Source organism: Megascapheus bottae, chromosome 21, assembly GCF_031878675.1.
Source record: "Megascapheus bottae isolate mThoBot1 chromosome 21, mThoBot2.hap1, whole genome shotgun sequence".
NCBI lineage: Eukaryota > Metazoa > Chordata > Mammalia > Rodentia > Geomyidae > Megascapheus > Megascapheus bottae.
The window spans coordinates 13,662,769-13,681,975 of record NC_143529.1 but is presented as its reverse complement, the minus strand read 5'-3'; the positions used below and the strand labels follow the sequence as shown (position 1 = coordinate 13,681,975).

The 19,207-nt window shown below is 34.8% G+C and overlaps 1 protein-coding gene across 3 annotated transcripts in view; it reads right to left on the bottom strand.

The window, feature by feature from the left end:
* The window catches only part of Pard3b (par-3 family cell polarity regulator beta), a 963,936-nt gene that overhangs the window by 804,517 nt on the left and 140,212 nt on the right, over positions 1-19,207 (bottom strand). The gene's annotated exons all lie outside the window — the stretch shown is intronic.

The window sequence follows — 19,207 nt, the reverse complement described above, 5'->3', positions numbered from 1 at the left end:
AGCCAAATTAACAAACTCTTCCTTTTCTCCTTTGGTAAATCTGCATGTATGCAAAAAGAATGTCTTTAGTTCATTCAGAAATAGATTAGGCTTTTTTTTCGAGATTACAATATAATAAAATAATTATGGCTAAATGAGATGTTTATTGGTTTGGTTCTTCCTAAGTACATCATTTTCATTTTTAATCCATTCCTTAATAAATAGAAATTCAACTTGTCATTATTAACAAGTGAAGGATCTTAAAGAAATTATCTTGTACTTTACTTAAGTATATTCAGCACAATAGCATCTAAAAGTTTGTGTTGAAGTGAACAGATGATTTTTCTACTGCTAATGTTCAGCCTCTACCAAGCTCCACACAATTGTAAACTTGCCAGCTAATGTCATAACATTTTCCATCTTGATTAATAAGGACTGAATCCAGTACTATCTGAAATTGATGAATAAGAAACAATGTCTAACTGATGAGGAAATATATTAAACTATATGTCTCAGCTTTTCTGTAATGAAGCAGTAAAGAGACAAGATGTTGATAATGCTGACTCTTGCAAAGGGAAAAAAATTCCATTGTGTATGACAATCATCTCAGAGTCCTATTTTTTAACTTAAATTATAGCAACATGGCCAATCTCATCCAATGACACTGTCAACTGAGTTGTCATTTTGAAAACATTTCTCATTTGACCATGACTGCATATTACCCAAGATATAAATAGATATTTAAAATTTTTGTTTTGTGCCATTAAAGCCCTGACATTTCATATCATAGAATGATGTCTGGACCAACTAAGCAGAAGAGTTAAGTCTCCACGTAGTGATTAATTCAACTTGTAAGAACTCAAAATAGGACTTTATAAAAATTTTAAAAAGAATAATGTTAGAATTTCTTTTTGATTTGCCAACTTCCAGTGATATGAATATAATTAAAATATAGAGGGCTTGTCATTAACACTAACAATTATCAATTCATATACTCCTGGAATATTTTAATGTTAGTCACAGTGCATGACACTAAAATATTAGTGTGGTTCTTTACAGCTTGCCGATGCTCACACAAGCAGTTTTTATAAGCTGAAATTAAATGGATATAAAGTGGAGGTTCACAAATGACACAAAATGGCCAAAAAAGTGGTGAAAACATTTAAAACTTCATTAAAAGTTCACCTACCAGTCGGGCGTGGGTGGCTCATGTCTGTAATCCTAGCTACTAAGGTGACTGAGAACTGAGGATCACTCTTTAAAGCCAGCCCACGCACAAAAGTCTGTGAAACTCTTATCTCCAACTAACCACCAGAAAACCAGAAGTGGCAATGTAGTTCAAGTGGTAGAGTGCTTGCCTTGAGCTGAAGAGTTTAGGGACTATGCTCAAACCTAGAGTTCAAGCCCCATGAACAACAACAACAACAACAACAAAAAGTTCACCTACAATAAGAGTTGTACATGTATCATGAAATAATACAACATTCATCTCAATATAATAGTTTGGGAGAACGAAGAGTATCTCATTTTACCATAAATGACCAAAGGAATACTGTTGGTAAAATGATATTCAATTGAAAAAAAATTCTCTCTCAACTAATAAAAAACAAGCTATAGTATATGGACCATTACAGGTATATGTTACCTGTAATGGTAGCTATTTGGGAAGTATAAATAGGAGGGTCACAATCTTGTAAGATCCTACTGGAAAAAAAAACATTTCGATCTATATAAATGCATTATTCTCATTTTTACTAAATTTCTTAAAAGTGTGAGCTCAATCATAATTAATGACTAAATGATCGTAAAAGAAACCTTCTTGTATTTTGTTAAAATGTACTCAATAGTAGGCTATTCTATGTAAGATCATACTGAGAAAAGAACCATTAAAAAAAACCCAGCAGATTAAAGGGCATCCAATTGGTAAGGTATTGCCTAGCAAACACAAGGCCCTGAGCGGGTGTGTGTGAGTGTGTGTGTTCTATATATATATTTTTTTATATATTTGGGAGAGATTTCCCATTCCAAGACTCCTTTAGTCTCCAAAATACCTTGTCTATTCTCCTACCTTTAGTCATTTCAGGCTTATCATAACAACTTACTCTATGAAAAGACAAGAAACCTATCTCAAAGCCAAGCACTAATGTCTCACACTTGTAATCCTAGCTATTTAAGTGCTAAGATCTAAGGACTGTGGTTTAAAGCCAGGCCAAGAAAGAGCAAACACGAGACCAGCAAAAAGCCAAAGGACAATGTGTGTCCCAAGTGGTTCCTGAGTGAAAAGCCCAAGATCTGAGTTCACATCCCACAAAAAATATTCAGAAGCACATTAAAAAGTAACATTGCATCCTTCTGAAACATATGGCCATGAAAAGACAACTATATTTAGGTAAATGAACTCCAGGAAATGGAAACAAAGGGGGTTTTCTTTCTTTATTGCTGTCATTGTGTTCTTTTCCTTTTATGTTGTTTGTTGGCTTATCTTTATTTTGGAGAGAAAAGAGGGACACAGGAATGGAGGGACAAAGGGTAAACAAATGTAGTTATGGTACTCACTAGACACTAGGTTGAAAATGAACTATACAACTTGTGGGTGGGTATGGGAGGGCAAAACTGGGAGAGAGTGAGGGAAGGGGCATGTACATTATCTTCATAATAATAAAAACAACTATATTGGCAATACATGTTTAGCTTCTCTTTAGCAATTATTTTAGTAAGATTAAAGCTAATAAAAATAATTTAATGGAAAAAAGTTTGGTAATGCACAAGCATGATGTGAAAAGGCAATCAATATACAATCACCAGAAGGTTATATGTCATTAAAAATCTGTATATATTTGTCAGAATTACAAATTTTAAGTAAAATCACATCATTTCACATAGCATTACAGTGAATTAAATTAACAGTTAATTTACACTTTAAAGATATCTAATAATAAGATGATCAAAGATTTTCATCACTCATATTTTCTGTCTATTCAAATACCAGCTTTAATTTAAAAAATGAGTGACAAGCATTTGAAGGCACTTGGCCCTAATTCCTCAACTGCTTTCTAATCCACTAGGCTTTGAAAACATCCCTTAGTCTACAAATATTCTCCATTAGCTTTGCTTGCTGTGAAATAATTGCTCCATTATAACTATTATAACAAAATACTTTCAACTAAAATAATCCATGAGATATGCTTTTGAAAAGTTCCATTAGAAGCACATCTAAAAAATGAAGCCAGATATTAAGAATAAAGCTAAATAGTATCATGAAGTACAAGTATAAATAAGTTCTTTTTAAGGTGGATAGAAAATAAACTGCTGGGTTAATTAACTATTGTCTCTCTAGTGGATTATAAATTTGCCCAAGGTATGTTTTATTCATGGTTGTAAATCCTACCAAATCTATCTTGCAGAGAGAACTGTACAAATTTTCCTTAACTAACCATGCCATAAGAAATCACAATTGAAATGCAAATGATATATATCTTAATGCCTGATTCATCTACAGTCTCTGAAGGAAATAGATTTACATGCCATATAACTTACCTAAAACTCAACATAATAATCAGGGGCACACATTTCTCAAAGGCAGCAAGAGTGTATTTAACCTTGGCTTATACAGATAAACTAAAAAAAAAGCTGACAATTTCATTCTGTTCTGTACTTGACCCAAGAAACAAGATGCAATTGCTAGTCATCAGTTGATGTTGAAACGAATAAGCCATGATAATGTTGAAGATAAAGCCCATGTGCAAGTTAGGCAAGCAGCAAAAAAAATCATCCAACACAATAACAGAGATAGAAAATATACAGATCCCACCCCGAGACAGAAAAATGAAGAAGACAAGGCAAAAATCTTGAGCTATTGCTTTCAGGTCTTGAAGCCATTCACCTTCCTCTTTTCATTTCTCATGATGTCTGCCTTTCTGCCCTGGGAATCACTGAAATTTCTGTTTATTGTTGTATCGCATGCCTTTAACTTGCCTGGGATTCTGTTTCTAGAAACTGAAAGGACCAAAATTAAAATATTCAAGTAACATTATTAAAATACGTACAATACATCTAATTTCAGTCCAGGTGAGAGAAGAAGTCTTCAGAATTCTCATCACAAATGCCAATCACTGTGACCATAGAGCATACAAACTGAAATATATCCCAGGAGTTGAAGCTGTGCCTTTGGTGGTACTGAGTGGCAGATCCTCGAGCAGCCACATCTGTGCTACTACTGCTCCTGAGATCTGAGGCCATGCTGTCTCTTCCATGTCATTGCCTGGGCCATCAGTTCTGCTCACTCCATTATCCTCAAGTCTTTTCTATGGTTCCAGCTTGCCTCTCTGGCTAACCTGCTCACCTGCCTCTAGTTCACAGAAGGATGAATGCAGTTCTCTCTGTTCATGTTTTAGCAGTGTTATTTGTTTAAATTGTTCCCCATAACTTTGGGTTTCTGTTGGACTGTTCGTTAAGTAGTCCCTAACCCATTCTTCCCTGCTCTCTATGCTCCAACAGATTCTCAAACTGGTAAAAATAAAAGCATGAGAGGAAAACATATAAAGACTAAGAGAACCTTTTTCATTTCGCATTTGCAAGCAGATTTAATTAGGAGGAAAACCCTATGGAAGTCATTAACATATTTTAATTACTCATGAAGACATATTGATTGAACTTAAGGAAGTTAGAAATATTTCAGTATTAAACCAGTATGTCTCAGACCCCTATACCTATGTCTCAGGTTGCTCTGAATCTATTATCTACAGAGTTAAATAATGTTCAGGTTTTACACAAAGGTACTTATTTGCTACTTTTGCATCTTAAACAATCTGAAATATCCTACAATTTCTATATCCAGGTTTATTGTACAATAGTTAAGAGGAAAAAGTTTATACTTGAAGATGACAAACCTGAAGGAACAGATGGAGGATCCTACACTAATACAAAGACATCAGGCAAATTTATTTATACATACCCTTTCCACAGGACATTATAATTTATATAATAGTCCATTTCCATTACCTTCTCCTCAAAGGACCAACCTTTCAAAACACAGCCTTTAATGCTTACAAGGTTGATGTTCTCATCAAAGAGTCCTCTTTGACTAATGGACTAAACAACCCCCCCTCCCATTACAGTCTAAGAAAGCTTTGTAACTCTGGACTTCTAAGTCATTCCTTCTCCAACTTTAATGTGCATACAAATAGCTAAGATTCTTGATGCAATACAAACTTAGATTTGGTAGGTACAGACTGAGATCCAAGTTCTACGTTTCTGAATGATGTCTATGCTGCTAGCCTGTGAGTTATGGTCTTGGTAGCAAAACACCCTAAACTCAATCCCAAATATTACTCAACTAAGAAACCAAGCTGGTTGCTCTTGCTCAATCATCAGCTCTCACACAAAGGAAAGGGCTCCACACCTTGTCTTATATTTATATGACAGCCATTAATTGAGCAACTCATGAATGTGTGATACACGTGTATACAAATATATCACAAAATATCCTTGTCTTTAAAGTACTTGTTTGGGGGAGCAATATTAAAATATTAGCATACATAAGAAATCTTTGGAATGTTTATTTTTAAAATGTGGGTATATGATCTCACAGCTTTGGACAAAGCTTGTGTATGTCCTAGTCAAGATTCAAATGTCTACATCCCAAATCTAATGGCTCATGCTCAGAAATGATGCGTCCATTAGTGGAACATTAAATGTTGAGTTTGAGTCAATGCAGTGTAGAACTGGAGCTCAGAGGATGGAATCACATCACAGACAGATTCACAGGGCATATCTGAGTACACTGGGAAGCACCAAGAGAAAAGAATCCATGTCAGATTACCAGTGAACAGCCAGGCCTTGGAATCAAGGGAACAATAAAATTTTGATCGTAAGAGAGCTTTGCAGCAAGTGAGTAAAGTGAGGGTATACGTAGTAAAAACTACAGAAAAAATTGTGAGGTCATGTACGCAATGCATTAGGTATTAGGAGCTAAACCAAGAGTTGCTGAAATGTTGTGATTAGGCTATAAAGAACTGGGCATTACAAGATCTATTCCTTTTTCCATTGTAAGATCTTGGATATTATCATCTTCTCTAAAATGTCTTCCAAATTTCAGGCTGGGGAATATGACTAAGCTTTCCCCATATGTTTTAGACAGAATTTTGGTTACAAAACAAAGTCTGGGTTACAATTTACGATTTAATTAATCACATGCCAGAAAAATTCAACTTTCATAGTCAACAGCAGCAGAAAGAGAGTGAGAGAGGGGAAAAAAACAGCATCTGCTTTAGAAAAAGTTTAATACATTAAAAATAGCTTAAAAAGCACATTTTAAAAAAATGACAGCCAAAAGTTTTCTCTGGTGAAATCCACAGAAGAAAGTATTCACCCACTAGAAGAAGCAATGATTTTCAAGAATACTTTTTGAAAAGAAATTTGTTCTTAAAATTCGTCAGTGTCACAGAATTAAACTTTGTTTGGATTAAATACAGTCTTTATTGGAGGCAGGAATCTCAACTTAAAACATAAAAATGGTTGGGTGAAAACTACTAATCTATCTTAATTATTTTATTATCTCAGAACAGTTCTCTCCTAATGTCTGAACACTCAAATTACTAAAGAGCATTCCTTTCAAAGGGAAGTACAGCCCTAATTCAAACAGCTTAGTAAAGATTAGTACAGCATACTTCATATTCTCTTCAAGGATGCCTTGCTAGGAAGCCTTTTGAACACTGGGTCTTTGTGAGTGTCCTGTAATTTTGTTTATAAAGGATAATTTGTCATCTCTGACTGCTTAGGATACCTCTAATTGTAACATGAAGCCATTCAGCCGTTAAGTGTAATATCATTTCTGTTGTATAGTTTAAAATGAAAATTACAGTACACTACTATAACATATTGTCAAATAGGGAAGTGAAAGGCAAATACACAAGCAAGGTGATTAGCTAGAAGCTACTGATGACTTACTATGACTCATTCTGAGGCTTTTGTGAATGTTTGTAAATTATAGGGAGAAATGAAGTTATCAAGCTTTCATTTCTTATGATGTGATATCAGAGAGATAAGCAGATATTAAATGGGTGTTCACAAATAATTTAGAGCTCTTATGCTCACATCCTGAATGTATTAGATATCCGTTTTCTGAAACTATTACCTTCAAAACAAAGAATTTGCTTCAGTTGTCCTGAAAGAGTGCAGAGATAACTTGCCAATCACACTGCTTTTGTCAGGGCAATTTGGTTACAAATGATAGAAATCCACTCTAATATAGACAAAGTAAATAAATTATTGGCAGATATAATTAAATCACAGAAAGGGCAGGGCTCTTATTCAAAATTTGACAGGAACAACAAAACACCTATTAAAACAAATGACAAGACAGAAATAGAAAAATATGGACACTGGATATAATGTTTAAGGGGATTTAGTTAGGCTTTCCACAAACTAGTAAGAAATAAAAAAGAATGAATACTTAAGGCCGGGCTTAGTGGCTCACGCCTGTAATCTTAGCTACTCAGGAGGCTGAGATCTGAGGATCATGGTTCAAATCCATCCCAAGAACTAAAGAACGTGAAACTCCTATCTCCAATTAACCACTGGAAAATAGGAATTGGGGCTGTGGCTCCGTGGGTAGGGTGGTAGCCTTGAGCTGAAGAGGGCAGGGACAGTATCCGGGCCCAGAGTTCAAGCCCCATGACTGACAAAAAAGAAAAATGTACTTAAGTATGCAAATACTATACTGTAGATAGTAAATCTGATTTTTGGTGGGACATATGTATTAAATTTGAAACCACAGGAGATATATGCAGCAATTGAAAAAAAATAAGTGTATATTGTATCGAATGACAAAACCTAGGTTCTCAAACTCAGAAAAACAAGCTATAAAAAGTAAAGCAAAAATTAATGCATAAGGGCTATGAGTGTGGCCTAGTAGAAGAATACTTGCCTAGTATGCGTGAAGCCCTGGGTTCCATACACACAAAAAAGCTGGAAGTGGTTGGTGCTGTGACTCAAATGGTAGAATGCTAGCCTTGAGAAAGCCCAAAGACAGTGCCCAGGCCCTGAGTTCAAGCCCCAGGATTAGCAAAAGAAAAAATGTATAATATGGACCAGTATGACCTGGATATGGTAATACATAGATAGTGTAACAAAAATATAAATATGAATCTGCACATATCACACATGCATTCACTAACATAGTATTTTATATTCCATGTTCAAATTAGAGCCAGTAAGGTAGTAACAGTATTGACCATAGTTAATATTGGTCTATTTCTAAATACCATTTCTAAATTTTGTATTTTTTGTTTGTTTGTTTGTTTGCCAGTCCTGGGTCTCCACTACATGGAGACAGGAGGGAAAAACTGGGAAAGAATAAGGGAAGGGGTAACATTGTTCAAAAAGGAGTGTAATCTTTAAAAATATATATCTAGCCAGGTACTCATGGCTGAGACCGAGGAGTGTGGTTCAAAGCCAACCCTGTGCAAAAAAGTCCTCTTATCTCCAATTGACTGCCAGAAAACTGGAAGTGGCCCTGTGGCTCAAGTAGTAGAGTGCTAGCCTTGATCTGAAGAGCTCAGAGACAATGCCCAGGACCAGAGTTCATTCCCCATGACCGACCAAAAATATATAAATACATAAATACATACATACATAAATAAATAAAGCCTAATTGTTATTGTGGAAATGTACATTACCTCTACAATGACAATAAAGAAACTGTATAAAAAGAGAGTTTAATGGACTTTTCTGCCTGGGCTGGCATTCAACCTTAATCCTCAGATATCAGCCTTCTGAGTAGCTAGGATTAACGGTGTGACAAGCCACCAATACACAGAGAATGAATCTTTTTATTAATACTTCAAAAATTTATTTACTTATATAAATGTAATTATAAGAATATAGTACTTGCACAAGTGGTTTCCCTGTGACATTTTCACACATATTTACAGTGTACCTTGATCAAACTCACCCTCCATCATTCTCCCTGATTCTTTCTTTCTTAAATGTCTTAAATTTCAGTAAATGCCCTTGTTCTATTTCCATACATGTGTCAAAGTACTTTGATCTCATTCTTATCTTTTACCCTCAATACTCCTCCTTCCTTCCCACTGAGCTGGACTTGTTTGACCCTCCTGTCATTCTCTGTAAGTGTACAATAGTTGTCCAGAGGACTATCAAGTGGCATTTCCCATATGTATATGCTGTGCTTTAATCAGATTAACCTCTTCTGATTTTATCTTGTTCTTTTTCCTTGCCTGTAGTATTCAATAAACCTGTCAGTTTCAGCATGCTATCTTCATATATACCCTGATTTATGAATGAATCTTTAAAAAAATCACATTAAGCAAAATAACCCACATGCAAAAAAGATGTAAATTGTACAATTGTACTTATATATAAGGTACCTAAAGTAGTCAAATTTGTACAGACAAAAATATAATAGTGGCTACAAAAAGCAAGGAAAATGGAGAATTACTGTTTAATAGGTACACAGTGTCAGAAAAAGTAGAAAAATTTGTAGAGATGGTTGAATAACAATATAGATGTAGGGACCGGGAGTTTGGCCTAGTGGTTAAAGTGCTTGCCTAGCATGCATGAAGACCCCGGTTCGATTCCTTGGTACCACATACATAGAGAAAAGCTGGAAGTGGTGCTGAGGCTCAAGTGGTAGAGCTCTAGCCTTGAGAAAGTCCAAGGACAGTGCTCAGGCCCTGAGCTCAAGCCCAGGACTGGCAAAAAAAAAAAAAAAAAAAAAAAAAACCCAAAAACAAAAACAATATAGATGTACTTTATTCCTTAGAACTGTATATTTAAATAGGGTAAATTTTATAGTGTACATATTTTAATACAATAAAACTAACAGAATATATAGGTGATGGAAACTAGTACATTGAATAAATTGTTTATCTCAATAAACAATTATTGTAATACATTTCCTCCTATATTTGCATTACTGCTTATGTGCTTCAACAAAATATAAATGAAAGAAAAAAATAAATAGAAAAGTATGGTCCCTACATTTCATAGGAGACAAGATAAATAGGACTAGCAAGTTATGTATATATAGTCTACAAAAAAGAAATCAATAAGCCAAATATCTGCATAAACATTGATTGATTTCACTACTACATTGACTGAAAAAAATTCAAAAGAATGCATATAGTAACACAACACACAGATCCTTGAAACATAAAACTTAATAGCATGTCATTTGAGATTATATATCTTATGGAAAAATGTATAACTCAACTCAGTGCAATGTTAAAATATCCTTAGGGTAGATGATGAATATGATTGAGGAGAAATATATCAACAACTAAAAAGATATCAGTATATTTTTAAGCTGAGTGCTAAATACTGTGTGGGATTTCTATCCTATAACTTTATAGAATGATCACACTCTTCATTCTTTTATTTGGATTATGTGGCTTATAATAAAAAATACAATTTTTAGGGGGCGGTCCTGGGACTTGAAGTCAGTAGAGTATCACTGAGCTTATTTTGCTCAAGGCTAGTAATCTACCACTTGATTCACAGTGCCACATCTGACTTTTTCTGTTTTTCTGAGGAATCAATCCCAGGGCTTAGTGCATGCTAGACAAGCACTCTACCTCTTAGCCACATTCCCAGCCAAAGGAAAAATATTTTAAAAGGAATTTTATCTTGCTATGCCAGGTAGTAAAATTATTAGACAGTCAGAAAAAAACTTCTCCTTCATAGGATCTGGTGACAATTTAAATGATGTCACTTAATAATGTTCTACTAACAGTATTGTTCCACTTTTCTTCATCCCCAAACTGGAAATCTTCAATCATTTTCTACTCTGTAGTTCAAAGAACTGAAGCTTTCATGTTGATTTTGCCAGGAGTTATCTAGTTGGAGTCTTAATGGCACTGGTTTCCTAAAGCAACAAAATTACAAAAATATATATATATACATCTAATTTCTAAACCATTGCCTATTGTTTCATTTAATGGTATCAGAATGCTTGATTACTTGAGCTAAATTTCAGTAGAGCAATAAAATCGTAAGAAAAATTTCATACTGATAGCTTCAAATCTTTGTTGGCTATAGGAAACTTTAAATATTTCTGTTAGTAAATATGCTTTGATAGATGTAACTTAGGAACATGTAAGATAAACTCTATACATTTTATAATGAAGACTATATGGTGTGCAGTCTAAATTTATAACAAAGTAGATATTAAAAAGCATTTTAATTAATTATTTTGTGTGTACAAGTCCTGGCACTTAACCACAGGGCCCAGGCCTTGGCTCGAAGACACTTGAGCCACAGCCCCACTTCTGGCATTTCTGGTGCTTCACTGGAGATAAAATTTCAAAAATTACTTTTTTTGGTGCTTATCTGTTGGTGATAAAGTCTCAAAAACTATCTTTCCTGAGCTGGTTTCAAACTGTGATTCTCAGATCTCACCCTCCTGAGTAGCTAAGATTACAGGTGTGAGCCACCAGCATTCAACAAAGACCACTGTTATTTCTTTTAATCACCAACCACAGGATTGTAGACTAGTATACATTATCAAAATAATAGGTATTTATGACCCTGGACTCCAGAGTCCATCTGTGTCAGATTAAATCTGAGTTCTGTCCATTTTTTTTAATTCAAGACCTCATGCCTGCTAGGAAGATTCTCAACCAATTGATTCTCTCACATTTCAAGCCCCTTTTGCTTTATTTTTCAGTTTTGCCTTTTGTCTGGAACTATTGTTAGACTGTGATTCTCCAACTTATGCCTCCTACTTAATCACAAGCACACACCACCACCCCAGATGTGCTGGTGACTCATTGGTCTTGCTAACATTTTACCCAGGCTTGCCTCAAACCATAACCTTCCTGTTATCTGCCTCCTGAGGAGCTAAGATTACAGACATGAGTAAGTCACTATGTCCAGGTAGTTCTGCCATTATTTAACTATGGGAACTTAGAATCTCTATAATCTCTCTGCTTCTCTCCTTTTCAATGTATAAAATGGAAGAATAGTGTTTGCTTTGATGAAATGTTACAAGAACACAATTAAATAACATATGCAATACACTAAGAACAATGATTATGCATTTTTCAACTTTTTTATTTTTAGATAATTATAGCTTCATGAACAAGTATAAGGTGTAATACAGAGAGGTTGTCTATATTCATTACATACATATAATTTCAGTAACTGTTAAATATTATTAATATCACCTTCATTTGAGAAACTTTACTATCCCTCATATATCCCCTAAAGTGCAATTTGCATATGAAATAATGAAAAGGCAGTTTTTTTAAGCTCTCAATCATTTCCTTTTGTATCACAGAGTTCTTTGTAATAAAGAAACAAGCATTATTAGAATGTTGAAAATCTAAAGAAAAGAGGAAGATCAAATGTACCATGTGAGTAGAATAGTACTATTAAACAAGTAATTATTCAGGTTCAGTTATCACACCATATAAAATGTTCTACTTTTTAACTTTTAGTCCTAAAGAAAATCTTAGAACTGGTGTATTGAATAAATTAAACCTTCTAAGCTTTCTTATATAGTCATAATGACTACAAAATTGGTGTTAAAAATGTATAGTAACAATTTGCTTGATTTTGTGAAGGCACAAAAGGGACATACAATAGATTGGAAAAGACACTCTAACCTCATATCATTGTCCTCCTCATCAAAAAGACTAAGAATTCAACATCTTGCAGGCTAGGGTTTCAGACCAGGAAATTATAACTTGAAGATCTACTCCTACACTCAAGAGTTATGTCAGTAAAGAGGAAAGAAGGTAAAAGAATTAGGGGTACAGACACAGTCCTCTCTCTCTCTCTCTCTCTCTCTCTCTCTCTCTCTCTCTCTCTCTCTCTCTCTCTCTCTCTCTCTCTCTCTCTCTCTGTCTCTCTCTCTCTCTCTCTGTCTCTCTCTCTCTCTGTCTCTCTCTCTCTCTCTCTGTCTCTCTCTCTCTCTCTCTCTCACATACACACACACACACAGAGTCACATACACAATCACACACATGCAGAGCCAACATAGTTACATATTTTTACACATCAACCATACCAAATTTACAGGAACCCATAAAGATTCCAGGACCTTAGCTGAGAAGATAGGACAAGAAGGCCCCCATCTCCCAACTTCTAGTACAATCAGTGCTGAGATCCTTAAATGAGCAAATGAAAATGCTATGGAATTCTATCAGGATTCTGTATCTTCTTAGTAAAGTTATTCAAGCACTTAACATTTTAATGGTATTGGAAACTAATATTTCTTTAAATTAAAGTGAATGTAGGAATAAAATGTAAAAGCAACCAATAAACTGTTCAAACTATGACTTCTTTCTCAACAGGGGTTCAGCTTCCTTCAATATTCACAGTATACAATACTAAATTAAAATTCTACATAATACAATCAGAGTTTTCAAGTTCTTCTGTTCTCACCCACTCCAAACACTGGAAACACTTCCTTTATTAGTCAGTAGTATATGCATATCTAGTCATGGTGATATATTAATATACTTAAATTTATATATGACAAATGTTTCAAATGACCTTTATTCATTGTTGTTCGCTACTCACATACTCAGAAGAATTTCCTTAAGTATTTAATTTATCATGACTATTTACCACTGACCCATTCTAATTCTTGTCTCTGTTTGTTCTGAGTACTTTTCCTTACATCACCTACCAAGGATTGCAGAAGCTTTTCTCATTGTCTATTTTCCCTGTAAGAATAGAGACATTATGAAGGGAGACAGTATTTCAATCTTTCCTTTTACCTCCAGGGCATAACACATAGCAAGTGCACCAAAAAAGCACATTGAAAAAAAGGAAGAATTACACCTTCCTTGTTCATCCATGAAAATAAGATGCTGAGGACAGTATAAGTTGAAGCATCATGTTTCTAAAGTCTACTCTTCCTGCACTAAATTTGATGCACCTTCTGGTTTGCCTCCCACTTTTGTGCCAAAACAGCTTAACCTTTCATTTAAGTGTCTCTGGTTCAAAAAAAAAACATTAAAATTGGGCAGCACTAATAAATACTACTACATAATGACTCGCTCCAGTTCTCTATGGTAATTAGTACTCTGGTGGTGAAATGTGCCTCTAGGTTCAAAATTTTATAATGTTTTGACAGTTGGAATCTTACCAAGCATGAAATGAACCAATAAAAAATGCTTTTTGTTATCATTCTTTTAGCATTAGGGGGAAAATAAAACTATTTACAACATATCACAGTAGTACTCTAAGGAAAGAAAAAAAGAGTAACCCCCTCCAATTCAAAGGGGTGGGTTTGTGTAGCATTCAAATAAAGACAAGATAAATGAGAAATCTCTGATAACTAAAAGCCAAGAGCAAGTCCTATTTAACAGGCAAGTGCATCTCAATGACCTTGATTAGCAAAGCAAGATAATATGCATTAAAATCTTCATGCCAGTTAAATATCTCATAAGCACTGTGCATTTCATGTTCCATCTTTAACTGTTTGATGACCATTGTGTCTTTAATTACTGCAGAATTAAAGATATTTTTATTTGACTAAATAAAAAATTTCTCTCAAAATGTTGCATTTCAAAGGTAGCATACTTGACTCTGTCAGTATTTCAAATGGGCAAAGAATTTGCCTGCACTGTGGATATCATATGTTTTATCTCAAGTAATAACAGAATTTCAAAGTTCACATCTACATAAATTGAAAACCCAAATCTTTTAAAGGTTCAAAGCATCTTTATGAATTCAAATATATCCTTGATGATATCAATATTACATGATTCAAAATAAAGAATAACTTAGCTGAATACTGCTGGCTTAAGCCTACAATCCTAGCTATTCAGGAGGCTGAGATAGAAGAATCATAATTTAGAATCCACTGTGGCAGAAAAATCTATGAAACTCTTACCTTTGATTCACCATCAAAAAGTCAAAGTTATGGATATGGTAATGGAAATATAAACATAACTATATAGACATAAAAATTTATGACTCTATAGACATGTTTTATTTCTTAAATTAATATGTTTCTATGACATACAAACCCTTAGCCTAATTTTGATTAAGTTCTAAATACTAAACCTCAGTGATTGTAAATAGAGATTCCCTCCTTGAACACTTGTTTGTTAAACTTGTCATTTAAAATATGATGTAAAAACAACATTAATAAATTCTTTTAAAAAAGTCAAAATTAATTGGACAGGGAAGGGGGGAAAACCAAGAGGGGGGGAGGGTAATGGGGACCAAGACATGTGAAAGGGTATCAATGTATGTGAATCAATGCACCTTCTATCTGGCAAATATCATGTAACCCTTTTATTAATTACAATAAAAATATTTTTTAATAAAAGTCAAAATTGAAGGTGTGCCTCAATTGGTAAAGTAATGCTCTTGAGCAAAAAAAGTGAAGGGAAAGTGAAAGATCCTGAGTTCTAGACACAGTACAAGTATGAAAGAAGAAAAAAGCAAAGAAAGAAGAGAGGGATGAGGAAGGGGACGAGGGAGGGAAGGGAAGAAAAGGAAGAGAAAGAATGAGAGATGGAGAAAGGAAAGAAGTATGAAAGAGAGAATGAGAGACAGAAAGGAAAAAAGGAGGAAAGAAGAAAGAAGGAAAGAAAGAAAGAAAGAAAAAGAGAGAGAGAGAGGAAGGAAGGAAGGAAGGAAGGAAGGAAGGAAGGAAGGAAGGAAGGAAGGAAGGAAGGAAGGAAGGAAGGAAGGAAGGAAGGAAGGAAGGAAGGAAGGAAGGAAGGAAGGAAGTGAGGAAAGAAGGAAGGAAGTGAGGAAAGAAAGAAGGCAGCAGGAAGGAAAGAAGGCAGGCAGGGAAGGAGACAGGGGAAAAGGAAAGGGAAACAAAGAATATTCTTATGATAAAAAGTTCTGCAAACAGGTAGTTGTGAAGTTTGCTAACTTACAGCAATGTACTCAATGCTACAAAACAATATAAGTAAATGGTCAACATATAAATGTATTATATAGGAAGTGGCACTGTGAATCAAGTGGTAGAGTGCTAGCCTTGAGCTAAAAAGCTCAGGGACAGTGCCCATGCCTAGAGTTCAAACCCCACTACACACACACGCGCGCACACACACACACACACACACACACACACACACACACATATATATATAACATAAATAATGGTTATGTGAATATTACAATAAAAATAAATACCTTTATATATGTACATTAAGTTCCTTACAACTTATTCTGAGAGATCTGTGTTTAATCTAAAGATTGTTTATAATTTATTTCCTAAATGGATATTCCAGTGCCTTGCAACAGGTTCAACTGAACCTTTTTTGATTATTGGCATCAATAACTTCCCTGAATGTCTAAGGAGCCAAGAAAACTGTTATAGAAATTACTAGAAATGTGCTTACATGATGGCAGCCAATTTACTCCTATAAATATGAATTTAATTTATAAATTATGCAGTCACATGGTATAATCGATGTGGGTGCAGTATGAGCATTCTCAGTATGTGGTGGACATGAGGCAGAATGTAGGAGCACGTTATCAGGTGATACTGTAACTAAATCCTTTGAACATGAATGCCATGCTTATAAATTGGTTATTTTTGAATAATTAAGCTAACGAGTTCTGAACTTTTAACCTATATGAGTTTCCTAATTACACAGCTTGAAATCCTCATCAAAAAATCTTCCTGCTCCTGAAATTCAAATCATTTTATATTGTTGAATAATGCATGGCAACTCTAAAAATTAAAACATTCAGGAAAGTTAAGAAATTCACAGTCTTTCTAAAATTTTTCCAGGAGCATAAAGCAACATAAACAAATCAGTTGTCGCTTTCATGCACTCCTAGCTCAAACTCCTCCCTTCCATCTCTTCAGCCTATTTATTTTTATTCATTTATAATATACTACACAATGATACTAATTCACTCCTCAAACTCTAACCATGAAACAAAGTAGAGACATTAGATGAGAGGTTCCAAAAATAAATATGACAAGGGTAGGTGGCAAAATAAATTCTGTGTGGAAACATAGTGGCTAAAAATTCTGGCTTTGGAAACCATGTGATTTGACTTTGATTGCTGACTGACTGTGATGACCACAGGAAAACATCTACTTCTGCTCCCTAAGCCTCAGTTTCCTCAACTATAAAATGGGGGATGATCATTTATCTCACTGAACAATCTCAAATAGTGCAAGAACAAATATTTTTGGTGTGTGACCTATAATAAACTAACAAAATCTTATTAGTATTCTAGCTACAATTTGTTAGTTCTACAATAATAGACTTTGTTTTAAAATACTTCCTTAGTAAGGAACATTCCCCAAGTACATACATTCCTTTTCAATTGACAAAAATGGCACTCAATGAAATTCCTATAATACAAAAAAGAAAAAAAGGTTAAATGAACATAGCCAAATTAAAATATATTGTTAAAAACCAAGACGGGTGTGGGGTGGGGGGGGGGAGGGTAATGGGTACCAAGTCATGTGAAAGGGTATCAATGTATGTGAATTAATGCATCTTCTATCTGGCAAATATCATGTAACCCTTTTACTAATTACAATAAGAAAAAATAATAAAAAAAAGATTTTTTTTTTTGCCAGTCCTGGGCTTGAGGTCAGGGCCTGAGCATTGTCCTTGGACTTTCTCAAGGCTAGAACTCCACCACTTGAGCCTCAGCATCACTTCCGGCTTTTTCTATATATGTGGTACCAAGGAATCGAACCCGGGTCTTCGTGCATGCTAGGCAGGCACTTTAACCACTAGGGCAAACCCCCGGCCCTAAAAAAAGATTTTTTTAAATAGGCAAAGATGCAGGGAAGATGGCAGAGGTTCAGGTTTACATATACATTTTATGATAAAACATGATTCATAAAGCAAACTTTGTATATCTAGTAGTTCATCAATGATACCTTAAGAACTAAAGGGAAATTTCTCTTATAAACACCAGAGCAGAGTTTAGAAATATTGGTCAGTTACTAAGTATTCCCAATAGGAATTCATGCTGTTTTCAAAGTGTTCAGTCATTTTAACAATGTACCTGAAATTTTTTATGCTAAAAATATATCTTGCTTTTAAATATTAATTGTAGTAATTATTGATCAGAAATAGAAAAAAGTTTTAAAACAGAAAGAAGGGAAGAATGCTAAATAAAATGATCATGTATAAGGGAGACATTCAAAAATTGGTTCTTAAACAAAAACACAGAGTAAAATGATGTTGAGTAAACCAGGCATCAGTGGCTCTGTAGGATTACAGTGGTCCCTGTAATCCTAATTACTCAGGAGATGAAGATCTGAGGATTGAGTTTAGAAGGTAGCTGGCAGTATTGAATGTCACTGTTACACTGATTCATCCTTTTGATTCAGTGGTATTCACAAGATAATATTTTAGAAATGTACTCTACAACTTGGGAGGGGGTGGGGAGAGGGAAAGTGGGAGAAAAACATAGGAAGGGGTAAGAATGTTCAAGAAATAATGTACTTACTACCTTATGAATGTAACTGTAACCCCACTATATATCATTGATAATAAAATAATTTTTCTTAAAAAAAAAAAAAGGAATCTGTGACAGAAAAGTCTACGAGACTCTTATCTCCAGTAAACTACTCAGAAAAAGCTGGAAGTAGCACTATGGCTCAAGTGATAGAACACTAACCTTAAACAGGAAGATTCTCAAGGACGGTGCCCAAGCTCTGAGTTCAAGCTCCAGGACAAGCAAAAAATATAATAAAAATGAAAATTTAGCCAGGCGCAGTGGCTCACGCTTGTAATCGTAGCTATTCAGGAGGCTGAGATCTGAAGATCGTGATTCAAAGCCACCCCGGGCACTAAAGAACATGAGATTCTTGTCTCCAATTAACCACTGGAAAATGGGAAGTGGGGCTGTGGCTCCAGGGGTAGGGTGATAGCCTTGAGCTGAAGAGCTCAGGGACAGTACTCAGTCCCACAGTTCAAGCCCCACGACTGACTAAATAAATAAATTCTGATGTCAAGGCAAATAAAAGTATGTTACTTGGTGCATATATGTAGTGATTGTGTTTAACATATATATAGGCCAATTCTTTTGGCAATACTGTGATTTAAACTCAGGATCTTCTGGTTACTAAGCAAGCAGTTTACATATTTGTATTTTTGTTCCTTGAAAGTAGTACTGACCTTTGAATTCAGAGATTTGCACTTGCACTTCCTAGAAAGGCATTCAACTGTTTTAGCCACGTCTCTGGCCTTATGGCTCTATTTTTTAAGATAGTCCCAATTTTTGACTGAGCTGGCCTGGACTCTGATTCTCC